This window comes from Neophocaena asiaeorientalis, unplaced genomic scaffold, assembly GCF_003031525.2.
Source record: "Neophocaena asiaeorientalis asiaeorientalis breed wild unplaced genomic scaffold, Neophocaena_asiaeorientalis_V1.1 scaffold45, whole genome shotgun sequence".
In the NCBI taxonomy this organism is placed as follows: domain Eukaryota; kingdom Metazoa; phylum Chordata; class Mammalia; order Artiodactyla; family Phocoenidae; genus Neophocaena; species Neophocaena asiaeorientalis.
Window position 1 is genome coordinate 5801455 of NW_020174642.1, and position 17435 is coordinate 5818889.

The 17435-nt window shown below is 40.9% G+C and overlaps 1 protein-coding gene across 5 annotated transcripts in view; it reads left to right on the top strand.

The window, feature by feature from the left end:
* The first annotated feature begins 15897 nt into the window (after positions 1–15897).
* The window catches only part of DYRK1A (dual specificity tyrosine phosphorylation regulated kinase 1A), a 144888-nt gene continuing 143350 nt past the window's right edge, over positions 15898–17435 (top strand). For 4 of the 5 annotated variants that reach the window (XM_024758151.1, XM_024758153.1, XM_024758152.1 and 1 more), the window contains exon 1: positions 16578–17117. The gene's annotated coding sequence lies outside the window, so the exon portion shown is untranslated. Of the gene's footprint in view, positions 15916–16577; positions 17118–17435 lie in introns of those variants that run through there. The other variant, XM_024758150.1, reaches the window with a different exon arrangement.

Genomic DNA, 17435 nt, shown 5'->3' on the forward strand with positions numbered 1-17435 from the left:
ATAGTCATACAAGGTTTTATTTAGAATTCTTGTGTTGTCAGTCTTAAAAGGTATTTCTTTGTAGTTTTCTTGTTTATGCTATCATAGTTGGGTTTTTGTTGTACATTAAGCTAATATCACACACACAAAAAAGGACTTGAGATTTCCTTCACTTTATAATCTAACAATTTGGATAGAATTGCAGTTATCCATTCCTTTAGGGTTTATTTGATTGAATCTTATGGTTAAACCTCTTGGCATTTTTCCTGAGAGGATTTGTCTGTTTTGGTTTCCTGTCTCTTATTAATTAACAAATAAGCCTTTCTGAGTCACTGAGTTTTAGGTATGTCTCCTGTAGACTGTTTGGCTTAGTGATCCAAACAGAGAATATTTTTTCTGTAGATACCACATTGTTGACTCCATACTATAAGCATACTATAAGAAATTAGTATATTTTCACTTCATTCATCTCCCCTGTCCCTTCCATCATGTAATTCTTCTTAAGTACAAGATTTTAAAAACATGTTTACCTTTATATATTTAAATATGCTTATACCTCATTTAATAGCTTTAAATGATGTTATCTTTTTTTGGGGGGGGTGGGGTGGGGAGCTTGTATCTTTACATTATGGAGTTGTCCCATCTAGCAATAGGTATTTCTCTACATTTACCATCTTTTTTTTAATGCCCCACAGTGGAATATTAGCATTTTCTTCAAAGAGATCCTGCACATTTCCTGTTCAGTTTACAACTATGTGTTTTATATTTTCTGTAGCTATCTTTTTTTTGCGGTACGCGGGCCTCTCACTGTTGTGGCCTCTCCCGTTGCGGAGCACAGGCTCTGGACACGCAGGCTTAGTGGCCATGGCTCACGGGCCTAGCCGCTCCACGACATGTGGGATCTTCCTGGACCGGGGCACGAACCCGTGTCCCCTGCATTGGCAGGCAGACTCTCAACCACTGTGCCACCAGGGAAGCCCAAATGATGTTATCTTTTTATCTCTGGTTATAAAAAAAAGTTTAAAAACCTGTTTTCCATCTTCTTTCCACATTACCCACACTTAGTTTCTAAGTTATTTCATTTCTATCGTCTTAAGATTTTTAGTGTTATTATTCAGTTTGGTATATACAATCTCTCTGTTATATTCTTAAATGGATTTAATGCTCATTAATGCTTTGTATGTGGTTCTGCTATCTCTTGGTTGGCTGAAGTTCATTCTGTGTAATTTCTTTAAACAACATTCATGGGAATTACAGATCTAGATGTAAAATTCTTAGGTTATGCATACTTTCCTTGAGAATGCTAGGAATGTTCATGGAATGTTACTGTGGAAAAGTCTGAGGTTAGATAGATACAGATATATATATATATTTCCCCCCTGAGGACAACTCCAGTTTATGCTGTTGTACCAATATAATGATGAAAAATGCCCACCCACTTTCACTCACAAGTGTCCCAGTTAGGACAACAAATTATATGGTCACTCTACATATAGATAACATGATATTTTTACAGGATGTCTAAAGAATTATTTATCTTTGAAGACCAGAAACCTTAGACATTATGTCTTCATGATTATCTTTTTTTGTGAGTTTTTTTCTGGAACAAGGTATTTCCTTATAACCTGCAGGTTGAAATTCTCTTTTATTTTTGGAAAGTTGTCTTGAATTATATCTTTAAATATTTTTCTACACTCCTTCCTCCCTTGCTTTTTTGTTTTTTCTAATGGTATGAAGGTTATGCAGGTTAGATCTTCTTTGTCTTCCATATGTAAAACATATTCTCTCTAATCCTTTTTAAATGCTTATTCATTTTTTCTTGCTTTTCTCTTTCCTATTCTCTATATGCTTTATTATGTTTTTCATAGTGTTCATTCTCTTTTGTGTTGCTTTTAACTGGACCTTCATCTCTAGGATTACTTTTTCAATTTATTTTCTAAGCTTTCCTTTCTTCGGCTTGTATGGACACTTCCCTGAGCCCTTACATGTCTATTTGTGCTTTTGTATTACAGAGGAAACAGCCTAACTAGGCTTTTGTAATTCAGTTTTATCTGTTCAGAACCAATTTCACCTACTCTGTCACAATTTTCACCTGCTCTATGGCAATATTTTTCTATTTAATATTTCTTATTTGCCTTTTTTTTCCTTTTCATCGTGTACTTATGGCACTATAATTACATAGATTCTATTTTAATTCAGTTTTAAATTATGAATTTTGCTTAAATAAATAGAAGTTTTTACGGACAAAAAATTTCAGAAGGTTTAGATGGAGAGGAGCCAGAGTTATGTTCCTGAATATTAGACAAAGTGCTATGTGCCTGAGTGTACTCTTTCAGCCTTTACTTCTCCAAACCAAATCAAAGATCAGCTCTGCATTGCTGTTCACAATGCTGAGTGTCTCTGCTACACCATCTTCACCAACAAGATGGCTCCTACAAATTATATGACTTTTCCATGTGATTCTTTATTCAGTACCACACTCCTTGCTTATCAAGAATCTGTGTCCATTTAAACTATTAAAATCACAAAATGATGACACTGGAAAAAAAATCGAGGAAATACAATGGAGTTATACATTTCTTTGGTTTACCCAAAAGAAATTAGTAAAAGGAAAAAGAGAAAAAGAAACAAAGGGACAAGGAACAGGTTGCATAAGTAGCAAACAAATAGCAAGATGGAGGCATAAATTCAGTCATATCAGACATTAAATTAAAATGGATCAAATTGTAATTCAAAGGCAAAGATCATCAGGCTCAATAAGAAAAGATCCAATTATATACTATTTCACAGAGTTACACTTTAAATATAAAGGCAGAGTTAGGCTGAAAGTGTAAAGATGGAAAATTACATACTCTGTAAACATTAGCTAAATAAGGTTGGTCTGGCAAATTAATATCACAAAAAAAGATGGAAAGGCAAGAAGTTCTGGTGGTGATAAGAGGGACATTTCACAATATAAAAGGTGAATTCAGTAGGAAGACATAAGAATCACAAATGTATGTGTATCTAATAACATAGCTTCTAGATATAAAAAGCAAAATTTGACAGAAATTAAAGAGAGATAAACCAATCCACAATCACAATAAAGACAAATCTACAATCACCTCTCTCAATAACTAATAGAACAGGCAAAACAATCAGTAGGAACACAGATTTCAATGGCATTAATAGTCAAGGTGACCCAATTGATGCTTATAAAACACTTCACCCAACAATTGCAGAATACACACTATTTTCAAGTGCACATGAAATATTCACCAAAATAGACTATACATTGAGTGACAAAGCAAGTCTTAAAAAATTTCAAAAGATTGAAATCACGCTGAGAATAAATCCTTACTATAGTGGAATTAAAGTTGAAATCAATAACAAAAACTAACTATCTGTAAATATTAAGCCACACATTCTTAAATAACCCATGTGTTAAAGAAAAAGCACAATGGATTAGAAATATCTTGACTTGAAATGATAATTAAAATATAATCCATCAACACGTGTGGGGTATAGCCAGAGCAGGGCTTGACAGGGGAATATATTGTTCTAATGTGCAAACTAGAAGACAAGGTGAAAGCTAATTACCTAAACTTCAATCTGAAAAGGCTTAGAAAAATAAGAGCAAATTTAATCGAAAGTAAGTACCAGGAAATAAATACTTTTAAAAAGGCCTTAGGGCTTCCCTGGTGGCGCAGTGGTTGAGAGTCCGCCTGCCGATGCAGGGGACACGGGTTCATGCCCCAGTCCAGGAAGATCCCACAGGCTGCGGAGCGGCTGGGTCCGTGAGCCGTGGCCACTGGGCCTGTGTGTCCGGAGGCTGTGCTCTGCAACGGGAGAGGCCACAGCAGTGAGAGGACCGCGTACCGCAAAAAAAAAAAAAAGGCCCTAAATCAATGAAATGGAAAAACAGAACTGCAATAGACAAGAATCAACATGACCACGAATCAACATGACCAATCTTCTTTAAAAGATTAAAAAAATACTATAATGTTTACAAGACTGATGAATAAAAATGAGTGAAAACACAAGTTATCAATACCAGTCATGAAAACTTAGATTTCACCACAGATCCTACAGATAAGAAAAGGATAATAAGAGGAAATTAAGAGCAACTTTATGTCAATAAATTCGACAGGTTAGATAAAATGGAGAAATTATTTGAAAAAATCAATTTATCAAAAACTGATACAAGAAGGAGTATAATATCTGAGTATTCTCATATTGTTTAATGAAATGGAATCTGTTATTAAAAACAGTCCCTCTACAAAAACTTCAGTCCCAACTGACTTCACTGTTAAATTTTTTTGAAAATTTAATGAAGTAATGATACTAATCTTATATAACTCTTTCACAGGAAGGAGAAAAGGGGAATATTTCCTCGCTCATTTTATGAGGCCAGCATAACGTTGAGAACAGAACCTGATGAGAACATTGTAAGAGAGTTGCAGACTAATATCTCTGATGAACACAAAAATCTTAAACAAAAAATTAGCTATTATTAACAAAAAATCACTAGCAAAATAAAGAAGGAAAGCCATACGATCCTCTCAATAGATTCAGAAAAGTCACTCAGTGAAATTCAACACCCGTTCATCACAAAAACCCTCAGTAAAGTAGGAATAGAAGGAAACTTCCTGCATTTGATAAAAGTATCTGAAAAGCCTATGGCTAATATATGAAATTCTGAATCATGAAATATTGAATGCTTTTCCCTCTAGGATCAGGCGAGACAAAAATGTTTGCTATCACCACTTATATTCAACATTATACTGAGGTTCAAGTACGTACAATCATGGGAAAAAAGAAATAAAAGTACACAGTTTGAAAATGAAGAAGTGAAATATTATTTACAGATAAGAAGTTGTGTACACAGAAGATCTAAAGGCATTTACAATCTATTGAAACTAATTAATGAATTAAGCAAAACTCTGGGATACATGGTCAATATACAAACATCAGTTCTTTCCATATGTTTGCCACAAATTAATTGGAAAATGAAATGGTAGGGTTAGAAAACTGTTTTAAGGAGCCACTCAAACATAACTGAGGACACTTACTTGACACTTATTCCTTGCTAAAGCCTGTATTGATCACTGGTATAAGAAGCATGAAAGATACTCTAGCAAAAGTTTCTGTATAAATGTAAAGTGGTATTGTTGGTAATGCTATCATTGCAGAATGTTTTAGAGAGGAGAGCTTTACACAGGAAGTACAAGCAAAATTGAACCATGAGCAAAGTATGTTATTACCTTCAGGGCATCCTTAACTTAAACCAGATAATTATTCACAGGCTCAGAAACCTCTGGGACAAGAAGCCATGGCTATAAGCCAAGAGAGAAAAAATTGGATATTTCCTTAATACCCACTGAAGAGAGGAAAACCAATTAGAGAGTAGATCATTTAAGTAAAGGAAGATGGGGAAACACCAAGTCGGTATCCAGCCAATTATTCAATCAGATGATAGTATAAATCATGCAACAAATATTCTCTTGCTTACCCCAAAGTTTCAGGAATTGGCTCCTTGAGATTTTAGCAGTAGCGAATTGGAGAGGTGAGTCAATCTACGCCTCCCACCTCTGTTCTTCTCACAGATGAGAAAGTGGCAGCCTAGGGGGGCTATGAGATTTGCCCCAAATGACCCACTTAACTGCAGAGTTGGGGGAGAGACAGGCCACCACCCGATGCCTAGTCCAGGGCTCTCTCCATCTCTTCTGCCTTCCTTCCATCAGGTTTTGAGAGAGAATTTACAAAGTGCTTGCAGCAATTTGAAGGAAATAACACCAGCACTAAAGTTGGCCCGAGATCACCAACAGTCTTGAACCTGGAGGCTCCCTTGTAGGGGTGGAAGGATTTCCCCCCCACCTTCCTAGGTTCGATAGCTGGGCCTTTGAAATAAACTGACAGCAGGCTGATTGAAGAAACAAAGCATGAAAGAAATGCCAGCCCCACCATTTTGTAGTGTTCTTAAGCCCCTAAAATGCCAGGGTATTCAAGGAGAATAGTCAGGAGTTAATTTTTCCATCATACTTGTGATGTCGTATTAGAGTATATTTTCTGATCAATGGATCTTCAAAGGGACTGGAATTATTTGCCCTGGAGAGAGAAAAGCAAGTATGATATGCTGTTCACAACTTTGTGTATTAAAGGTGTGCTTTTTTTTTTTTTTAAGGAGCCGGTCTAGACAGTGAGTATTCAAACATAAGTAAATGGAACAAGAAACCAGAGATCTCAACTTGTCAAACCAGAACTCACCTTCTTCCTTAACCGGCTCTCTCAGGCGACGCTTTCATGGATCCAGCCACCATTTTTAACAAATTGAATTATAAGTGACCTACAGTGAAGTGCATTATTATTAACTGACCCCACATGCATTTGAAATGCATGTGTGTGAATCTTCTGTGTCAGACACCCTGATCAGTGCTGGAGATACAAAGATGAATCAGACTGGGTTCCAATCCTGACAGAGTCTAAGACTGGTGGAGGAGACCAACAAGGAGACAAACTATAACATGATCAGCTCTGGGGAAGAAAGGAAGGAGTAGATGAACCTTGTCTGGGGGAATCCCAGGTCTGTGGCCTGAAGCTTCTCACTCTGTGTATATACCCTTCTGGGTTCATCCACCATTCCAGCTTTAATCTTGTGACCTTGAGTGCCTAGGAGTGAGTGCACAGGAGAATTGCAGGAGGAAAATTTTGTGAAAAGATAGTTTCTCATGAAGAGGTTCAGGACACACCACCCCAAAAATGTTGCTTTCGGGTATTATTTTGAGCTGAAACCACTGGAAAAACAGCAACTGCAGGGAAAAGCTTTCTCTGAACTCCCCTTATCTGCCTAAACTCAGATACTCCAAAAGAAACTGAAATGTCATAAGTGCCCTCCCCAGGAGTGTCATCAGCAGGGAAGACTGACCGTAACCCCAGGAGAAGAGACCAGAAGTCCACACCACACCCAAACGTCCTCACAAACTATCGTATCTCCCATCTGTTCCTCTAAGGGCCCCTTCCTCTCTCCTGAAAATCATTTGCTCTCCCTAAGTTGGCTACATCCTCCCTCCCCTTCTCCTGTTGATGGTATTTAAGCTCAAATCACACCGATTTACTGAGTGTTCACTTTTTTTCTTGTGATGCCCCATGCACATACTATTAAAAATAAATGTGTGTACACCTTTGCTGCTCACAGTCTGCCTGCTATCTGTTTATTTCAAAGGCCCAGCTACCGAACCTAGGAAGGTGGGGGGAAAGTCCTTCCTCCCCTCCAGGGGAGCCTCCAGGTTCAAGACTGTTGGTGATTCAGGCCAACAGTGCTGGTGTTATTTCCTTCAAATTGCTGCAAGCACTTTGTAAATTCTCTCTCAAAACCTGATGGAAGGAAGGCAGAAGAGATGGAGAGAGCCCTGGACTAGGCATCAGGTGGCCTGTCTCTCCCCCGACTCTGCAGTTAAGTGGGTCAACTTGGGGCAAATCTCAGAGCCCCCCTAGGCTGCCATTTTCTCATCTGTGAGAAGGACGGAGGTGGGAGGTGTAGATTGACTCACCTCTCCAATTCGTTACTGCTGAAAACACAGTGAGCCAATTCCTTAACCTTTGGGGTAAGCAAGAGATGACATTTGTTGCATGATGATTTGTACCATCATCCTATCGAATAACTGGCTGGATACCGACTTGATGGTGTTTCCCCACCTTCCTTTACTTAAATGATCTACTCTCTAATTGCTTTCCCGCTCTTAAATGGGTATTAAAGAAATGTCCAATTTTTTCTTTCTTGTTGTTGGAGCTGGTGTCTATCAGAGCCCCCTCCCCTGCCGGCCCCGCCACAAATCAATTGCTTCGACAGAGCTGGAGGTACAGAGAATGTCTTTTGTAACATGGAATTGAAATCCAGACATAGGAAGCAGATGAAGGAAATTTTAATGAGAAGGGAGGATGTGAGAATAGTTCTCAAGAACTTAGTGAAGTAAAGAAGGAAACAAATACTTGTTGGATGCCTGCTAGGCTCCTGGTATTCTGGGCTTACTGCCACATGTTTATTTCTGAAATGAGACGTGGGAAGAGGCCTATTTTATGATATTCCCAAGATTTAGAACCTGATTCATTAGGTTAAAAAATATAGGGACATAGGGTCTATTTTTTTCTCCTAATCGCCAGTAATTCATTGTAGAAAATTTGAAAAAAGGCACAAAAAAGGGAAATATCACCTATAATTGTACCACCCTGTGGTAAATATTACAAAAATTTATTTTAATATATATAATTTTCATTACAAAATTGAAGTCATACCAAATCTACTACTTTATTTATTCTTTTATTATGTGTTCTATTTTGACATGATTTTTAAAAAATATATCTATTTATTGGCTGTGCAGGATCTTTGTTGCGGTGTGTGGGCTCCTTTAGTTGTGGCGTGTGGGCTCCTTTAGTTGTGGCGTGCAGGCTCATTTAGTTGCAGCATGTGGGCTCATTTAGTTGTGGCATGAGGGATCTAGTTCTTTGACCAGGAATCGAACCGGGCTCCCTGCACTTGGAGTACAGAATCTTAACCACTTGGCCACCAGGGAAGTCCCTATTTTGACATGATTTGCCACTTTTTTTTTTTTTGCGGTATGCGGACCTCTCACTGTTGTGGCCTCTCCCGTTGCAGAGCACAGGCTCCAGACGCGCAGGCTCAGCGGCCATGGCTCACGGGCCCAGTGGCATGTGGGATCTTCCCAGACCGGGGCACGAACCCGTGTCCCCTGCATCGGCAGGCAGACTCTCAACCACTGCGCCACCAGGGAAGCCCGATTTGCCACATTTTTTAGTCAAGCCCCCACTGCTGGACATTTAGGTTGTTTCCAATGTTTCAACTTAAGGATGTCCTCGAGGGGAGTTGCTTGAAGGGTGGTGGGTTGGCCAGGGCAAGTGTTGAAAGAAAAGGAGACGTTTAGCCTGAGAAAAACTAGATTCAGGTGGGAAAATCACAGCTTCCAATATTTGAAGGTTGGTATTTGGAGGAGGAGTGAGACTTGGTCTTTGTGGTCCCAAAAGAGTGGGTGGAAAGTGTGAGGTGGTCAGTTCATGGTGTATACAGTTAAGGGCAGCTTCAGGACATAGTGAGTTTCCAGCTCATGAAGATGTTTAAACGCAGACTAAAAATCACTTACACTTACAGTAGAAAGACCGGAGAGTTTTGAAAACACAGAAGAAGTGATTTATTCATTATTTTTTGAAGGGGAAGATGTCATGGAAGAGACTTCAAAAGCAAAAATTTGGAGGCAAATCTCTTATTATTTATTATTATTTGTATCAGGGCCCAATATTTATATAATAATTTACAGTTCACAAAGTATTAGAAAGAATCCCCCTTTTAAAATGAGAGAACGAAGTTAGGGATGCAGGCTTTTTTGGGGGTAGCAGTAGCTTTATTGAAGTATAAATGCATACAATAAACTACACATACCTAAAAATAAATAAATAAAATTAAATAAAATGAGAGGACAGATTCAGAGAGGTTAAGTAAACCACCCAAGTTCCTACAGCTGGGAGGTAGTGGAGCTGGACCAGAGGCTCACGTTCACAGTCCCTACAACCACTCACTTTTCCAGTTGCTATTATTACTCTGTTAAGGTCAGCAGTCCCTTCTTGAAAGTCCAGACTCACAGGACTTTGCCTGTGCCCTGCTTCACTGCAAGGCAATGAAAATGTCCCCAATGACTAATGTGAACAGAATGTCACTGTACAGCTAACAGGTAAGGTCTCCTGTGTGTCCTTTCTACGCCATAGCAGCGACTTCACAATTAGGGGTCTGACAGGTGAGGGCGGGGCTCCTTCCCACTCTAACATCCTAGGATTCCTTGATGTCTCAGGTGCCTTCTGCTCAGGACAGGGCCCCCGTCCCTGGCGGTCTGAATGACTATACCTGCCACATTATCCCTCTGTCTCATGTATACCTTCGACCCTGTCAACTCAGACCCCCGGAACACTGGGCTTTGAGCCTCCACTCTATCTGTCTAGCTGGAAAGCACATAGCCCAGGAAATTATTCCTGTTTCTGGCATCCACCCCGAATCCTTGCCTAGTCTGTTTGGGCTTGGCGCACTGAAATGAAATGTCAGGTTCCCTTTTGGCTCCAAGAAGTTGCCCAGCGTTATATTCCAGTGAGCGACTCCCAGCTGCACGTCTGGGGGACCCTCCCCACCTGGCCCTTCTAGCAAAGCAAGTCAGCGGGTCCCATATATTGACCCACCTCCCTGAAAACACCTTTGGGTTTATAACTCTCCCACACAGGCTCCCTCCCAATCTGCAGGAAGCCTGCATCCACCGTGGGACAGAGAGGAAGGCCGGAAGCAGATGGCCACCCACTTTCAAGCCCAGAGTGAAGTGGGCCTCTCTTGCTTTTAACCATTTCCTGGTTTCAGCTGTTTTGCAATTCGATGGTGACTCCGTTCTTACAAAAACATTTACTTGGTTGCCAGTATATTTCAAGCACTGGGGGTTAAAAAAAAGCCAAGTGAGCTAGGTCTCTGCCCTTGAAGAGCTTCCTTTCCTCCTGGCAGACGGAAAAGGAAACCTATAATGAAGATGCAGGAAGAGAAATGCTTTGAGGAGGGAATGAGACCTTCCAAAAGAGAGAACAGTGTTATGGGGGCCTCAGTTGGGGATGCCTCTACCAAGGAGGTCTGAGGGTCAGATCGTGAGAGGACTGGGTGACAAACTGAGGAGTGGGAGTGTTATCCCCAAAGCAGTGAGAGCCCTTTAGGTGTTTACAGGTGATATTATACTGAATTTGAGAAAGAGTCCTCTGCAGCCCTGAGGAGGAGGGGGAAGGAGGAACAAGCTAAGAGGCTGGGAGGGGGCTTTTACTCTTTATGTCATTCTTTTCTGTTCTGTTTGGATTTTCAAACCATAAGCTTGAATTGTTTTTATTTTTAAAATAAACAGTCATTATAATGGGATTAGTGGTTCCTTTGGTCTTAGTCTTTATACTCTTCATGTTATAGATTTAAAAATGAAACATAATAAATAATTTTTGCTTTTAAAATTCTGGAATTGGGCTTCTCTGGTGGCGCAGTGGTTGAGAGTCCACCTGCCCATGCAGGGGACGCGGGTTCGTGCCCCGGTCCGGGAAGATCCCACATGCCACGGAGCGGCTAGGCCCGTGAGCCATGGCCGCTGAGCCTGCGCGTCCGGAGCCTGTGCTCCGCAACGGGAGAGGCCACAACAGTGAGAGGCCCGCGTACCACAAAAAAAAAAAAATTCTGGAATTGCTTTCAGACATGGGAAAGGACAGGCGTTTTTGTTGACCTTCACAAATGGTTTGGCTATTTGACTCTGCCCTTAAGCTGCTAATAGTACAAGCAGACAGAAGGCTGTTATTTTTGTGTTTGGGATATAGAAGCTAAAAAACTCAGCCACACAGAATTCCTGCCTAAACCTCTGTCCAATGAGAATGCCCTAATCTATGGTTTCTCAGACTGGAGATACTTGGGGTGAGCTGTGGACTGTGCAGGAACACTGGTTTGAGAAACAATGATGAAATAGAACTAGCTCCATGGTAATCGCTAACATTACTGTATCTCTTCAGTGGAATCTTCTTCTTCCAGCTTTGCCCTGCAACAATCTTTCCTCTGGCACTAGAGAAATTCTATCCATTTTAAGATCAGAAGAGAACATTTCCCACCTCTATACAAATCAATGGACAGTTTCTCATAAAGTTTTACAATTGCCAAAAACCTCACGTAGGGAAATAGGAAGGAAATAGCAGTAGATCATCATTCATTTAACAATACAAAGCAAAACAGTATTTATGGTATGCCAGATATGGTGATATAATGATGAAAATATAGGAACCTTGCCCTAAAAGCACTTATAGTTTAGACATGCAAATACAATGTAATAAAGTAATACCACTGCTATACCCACATAAATATCTTTTGCACTGAATTGAAGCAAACACTGGAAAATAGCAGGAAATGGACATACCAAAAAACACTGTAGGAATATTAAATGATGTCCACTAACATACCTACATTAGAGCACCAAGAAAATAGCCAAAGTTCTCCAAAGCTGTTGAGCTAATGAACCATTGAAGTAAGTGGCCTTTGTAGATTTCTGTGCCTCCTACTTAATTTTTAATTCCATGTACTTAATTGCTTTTCACAGTTTCATTAGGGTATTTTTCCTCAACCTGTTAATTTCAAGGAAGGTATTATATATATATATATGAATCGATATTTTAAATTGTGGTTCTTTTCAAGTCTTGCCAAAATGTTGCAAAATACTGTTTCAAGGTATTTCCAAACAGTGCAAATATTCAGTTTAATCCACAATTTCACATTTTCCATTCAACCTTTATCTTGATGTCACAGAAAAAGAAAATGTTAATGATAATTCATGAAATAATACTGGTAAACATTCTTACAGGTTATGAAAGTAATGAATATTGTATTGTCCTCCTTCTAAAAAATGACACCATTAGAACCCCACCTTGGGATAAAACAACCTTGTAGGCAACCTTATTGATGCTAGGATAATGGCAGCAGAGCACTTGGTCCCAGTGCCTGTTCAAGAGAAGGCAGGGATGCTGAGGGCAGTGAGGCTGAAAGCAGGAAAGAAGTCTGGGCTAGATCCAAGGAGAGATGGCCACAGGTAAATTGACTGTGGTGATGAATGTCTGGTGATATACACTAGCCTAACAACAGCATATGGCCTGCCAGTTTTCTTTTCTTCCTTTCTCCTCCCCCCTTTCTTCCCTCTCTCCTCCACCTCCTCCTTCATCCCCTCCTCCCTTCCTCCTTTCTTTTTCTCCTCCTCCTTATTCTTTGCAGTAACTAAAAAAAAAAAAAGAAATCGATAAAAAATAAAATCGATATATATGACATTATATATTTCCTTTTCCCCCAAATAGGCATAGGATATACACAAGCAGAGCACAAATAGCTAATAAACATATATATACATATATACAAAGAAGATACTAAATGGTCAAAGAAATGCAAATTAAAACAAGAGGGTGTGGTAGAGTGTGGGAAAAAGCCATTCTCACATACTACTTTTAGGAGTGCAAATCGGTGAAATCATTTCTGTGGGATATGTTCACAACATGAATCAAGCCTTTTAAGGATACATGCCCTTATACTAAGGAAATAACTAGACAGGTGTGTAAAATGTATATATGGGCTGTTTATGCAGCTTTATTTGTAATAACAAACAAAGAAGAAAACTTCCTTAAAAAAAAACTAGAGGAGCAATTAAATTAATTATGGTTCGTTCAACTGATGGAATACTTGTAGCTTTTAAAATAAGTATCTAAATTTCAATTGATTAACACAAAAATTTGGTCACAACGTAACTAAGTAAAAAAGGCAAAAGGCATAAAAGGTACCTCTGTATGTTGTATGTGTGTGTGTGAGCTCATGTCTCCCTAAGAAAATCTGGGAGGACTTATTCCAGTATGAAGCTAATAACAAGGGTTACCTCTGGGTGGTATCTATGAATAATCTTTACCTCTATTGTTTTCCATATTGTAAAACTGTCTGTAATGACCGTATACTACTTTTATTTTTTGGCTTTGGACCTCCACTGTAGAGAACTGAGTGTTAACTTTTCGGTCCATTCAGCATACTACATTTGTCAGCTTAAATAAGGCCCCTCTCTTGTTTTTTTTTTTTTTTTTTTTTTTTTTTTTTTTTTTGCGGTACGCGGGCCTCTCACTGTTGTGGCCTCTCCCGTTGCGGAGCACAGGCTCCGGATGCACAGGCTCAGCGGCCATGGCTCACGGGCCCAGCCGCTCCGCAGCACGTGGGATCTTCCCGGACCGGGGCATGAACCCGTGTCCCCTGCATCGGCAGGCGGACTCTCAACCACTGCGCCACCAGGGAAGCCCCCTTTCTTGTTTTAATTTATTTTGTTTTTTTAAAATCTGTTTGATATTCATGAATTACTTATAAAATCAGAACAAACAATAAAGCTTGTATGAGGGAACAATCAAGAACTTTCACTCAGAAGTCTGTGAGAAGAGCAAGGGTGTCCTCACCACTGCCCAGGCATGAATTGTAAATTGTGCGCCTTGTCACCTGGTATGAGGCGCAAAGATAGGATTTTTGGTTAGCTTGTTTATCCTTGGAATGTTTGGCTTATAACTCCCAGTGGGGTTCAAACTGCTGAACTTTTGGGCTTAGTATGGTACACCACCAAGAGTGGTCATGAGCAGATTTGGAAACCAGCAAAAAAACCCTGGCATCTTGACTTAGATCGGTGTATCAGTCTGCCGGGACTGCCATAACAAAGTACCACCAACCAGGTGGCTTTGACAACAGAAATGTATTGTCTCACAGTTCTGGAGGCTAGAACTCCAAAACGGAATCTTGTTCCAAGCCTCTCTACCAGTTTCTGGCAGCCTCAGGTGTAGGTGGAGTTCTCCCTGTGTCTTCACATCATCTTCCCTGTGTGTGTCTGTGTGTTCAAATTTTACCTTTTTATAAGGACATCAGTCATTGGATTAGGACTCACTCCAATGACCTTATCTCGATTACCTCTGTAAAAACCCGATCTCCAAATAATCTTGCATCATTTTGGTGTGGTGGAAAGAACATAGGCTTTGCAATTACACATGAGTTTAAATCTTGGCTTTACTACTTACTGGTGGTATGACCTTGGGAAAGTTATTTAATTATTCAGGACTTGATTTCTCACTGGTATAATGGGGACATAATGTTGCTGAGGTTTAGAGATACCCTAGAATGTGCTGGGTATGTGCAGGCTGTTACTATCTGTGATTTGGGGGTCTTTGTTTGTAGATGTTAATTTCTATGACTAGATATATTTGTAATACATCTGTCTGTGGACCTGATGGAAAGATTCTCAGATGAGAGCAAGGATTTAATCACTTAACCTGGTCAAGACTAAACTGGCATCTATACCAGGGTCCTTCCTGCCTACATGTGTTCACGTGTTTGGGATCAGCATAATTCACAGGTTACTTTTTAGGTGAAGCCTGTATAAAACCATTTTACAGCATTCCAACCTGGACATGACAGCTTATTGATCAACGTTGTTTAAGGCTGTCATACTGGGAGAAGGGATGGTGGTGGCGGTGGGGGAGAGGGGAGAAAGGGTGTAGCCTTCTAGATATGAAGACCAGCAATGCCTGCTATTACTGCATGATTATAAGCTCAAGATTCTGCTTCACCCTGATAACCTTCTAGATGGACTTGACTGAAGACAAGGGCACATTTCTTGAGACACTGTCATATTCTTTTCAGATTATCTAGAAGACTACTTATGCAAGTTTCCTTCATTACCAGCAATAAACATTTTTAAAAAATAAATTTATTTGTTTTTATTTTTGGCTGCATTGGGTCTTCATTGCTGCACAAAGGCTTTCTCTGGTTGCAGTGAGCGGGGGCTACTCTTTGTTGCGGTGCATGGGCTTCTCATTGCGGTGGCTTCTCTTGTTGCAGAGCACGAGCTTCAGCAGTTGTGGCTCACGGGCTCAGTAGTTGTGGCTCGCAGGCTTAGTTGCTCTGCAGCATGTGGGATCTTCCCGGATCAGGGCTCAAACCCACGTTCTCTGCATTGGCAGGCGGATTCTTAACCACTGTGCCACCAGGGAAGTCCCACCAGCAATAAAAAATTGAGTCAAATTTAATTTAGTGTTAAAGGTTGCAGATGCTTAAGTGTCCTGGTAGAAGTGAAACTGTGGTGGATGGGGGTGGGTTTGGCGGTGGGAGCAGGGAGAAGAGAAGCAGGAGGGAGGAAGGAGTTGGTTGTATAGGTGGAAGTGTAAGTTTGGGCAGAGTCAAGATTGCAATCTCTCACCCTCAATAGGGACACTCTTCACCACTTCCTTCAAAACAATCAAGTTGAATGTGGACTTTAACTGCATTACTAATTTTGAAAAAGTCGGCACTCTGAAAGAACTTTTGATAGTCATGGCAACTTTTGATACCATGAGAATCAGTCTGAAGTAAGTTGTTTGCCTACTTTTTGCCTAACTTATCTTAAGTTTAGTCTGGTTTCTTTCATGGCCTGTGCTAATTTGAATGGTTGTCTTAGTATAGTCAAGGTTCTGATAACTGTAGGAGGGAAACATTTGTTGGAAAAACTCGTGTCTTTTCTCCAGTCACACAGGATAGAGACCAGTATTTATAACGGGGTTGTTTTTCCTTTTGATTTGTACTAAAAGATTAAAAACATCTTATTTACTGGAGTATAGTTGATTTACAATGTTGTGTTAGTTTCAGGTGTACAGCAAAGTGAATCGGTTAGACATACACATACATCCGCTCTTTTTTTAGATTGTTCTCCCATATAGGCCATGGGGTTGTTTTTCTTTACACCTGTAAGATTGTATCTGCAGCCACTGTACTTATGAACGGCTTAAGCTTCAGAAAAAATTGATATGAACATTATCATAAGATTGCAAAAACAAGCTTAGAGATAAATCCATAAACTGGTGAATAAGAGTAAAATAATATCTATGATATCCTTTTTACCATAATATTAAATGCCATTTTACTAGACTGGTTACAAAATATAATTTCAGACAGTGGCTGTCTACTAATTACACAGTAGCCAGCACAGCAGAGCTACTAGCATACCTAGGGTTTAATGTCTGGGGAGCACACCTCGCAATATTTAGTCAGGCAGAAGGTCTAGGTAAAACAAAGATAAACCAAGGCCAGAATATTAATAAATTGTGGGCGTATCTAGAATCTGGAAACTGAGACGATACATGAAAAAGGAAATCAGGGAGTTGGACAAAGATACAGTAACAGCTTAAGACGATTAATTTTCGGGGAATTCCGACGGGGAAGGAAGGCTGTGCCCGGAAAGGCGGGAGGGGGGGTTGAAATCCGTGGGAATGCCTGGGAGAGCCTGCACAGCCTAAAGTTTTTATGATGGCTCCGTCCATAATTTCTGTACGCTTGCATTGGCCGCCTCAAAGACCGAGCGACAGGATTTAATCAAGGTGTCAGCCGCAGGGGCATCGTGAATGCGGGCGAAGCGTCCGGAATTCCTGAGATGTCTGAAACGCGGAGGCGGCCTCTTCCCCACCCCCCGCCGCAGCCTCCGTGGGCATTTTCCGGCGAGGGGGGCACGCGAGCCCTTCGAAGAACAGCTTAAATCCGCGGACGTGCGCGGCTGGCGCCCTCCCCGGGGATGAAGGTGAGAACCCCCGGCCCGGGTGCGCGACGGGTGGGTCCCCCGGGTCCCCGCGTGGCCTCAGAGTCCGGCCCCCCTCCCCCCGGAGCCTGCGGGGCTGCGGATGATCGCGGCCCGGGACGGGCTCAGGGAGCGGACACCCCGAGCGGGGGGTGCGGGCGCCGCCGCCGCCGCTTCTGCTGCTGTTCCTGCTGCTGCTGTTGGTGCCGCTGCCGCCGCCGGCGAGCGGGTGGGACCGGTGTGAGTGTGAGAGTGTGTATGTGAGTGAGCGTGTGCGAGGACGAGTGTGCGTGCGTGTGTGTGTGAGTGTCTGTCTGTCTG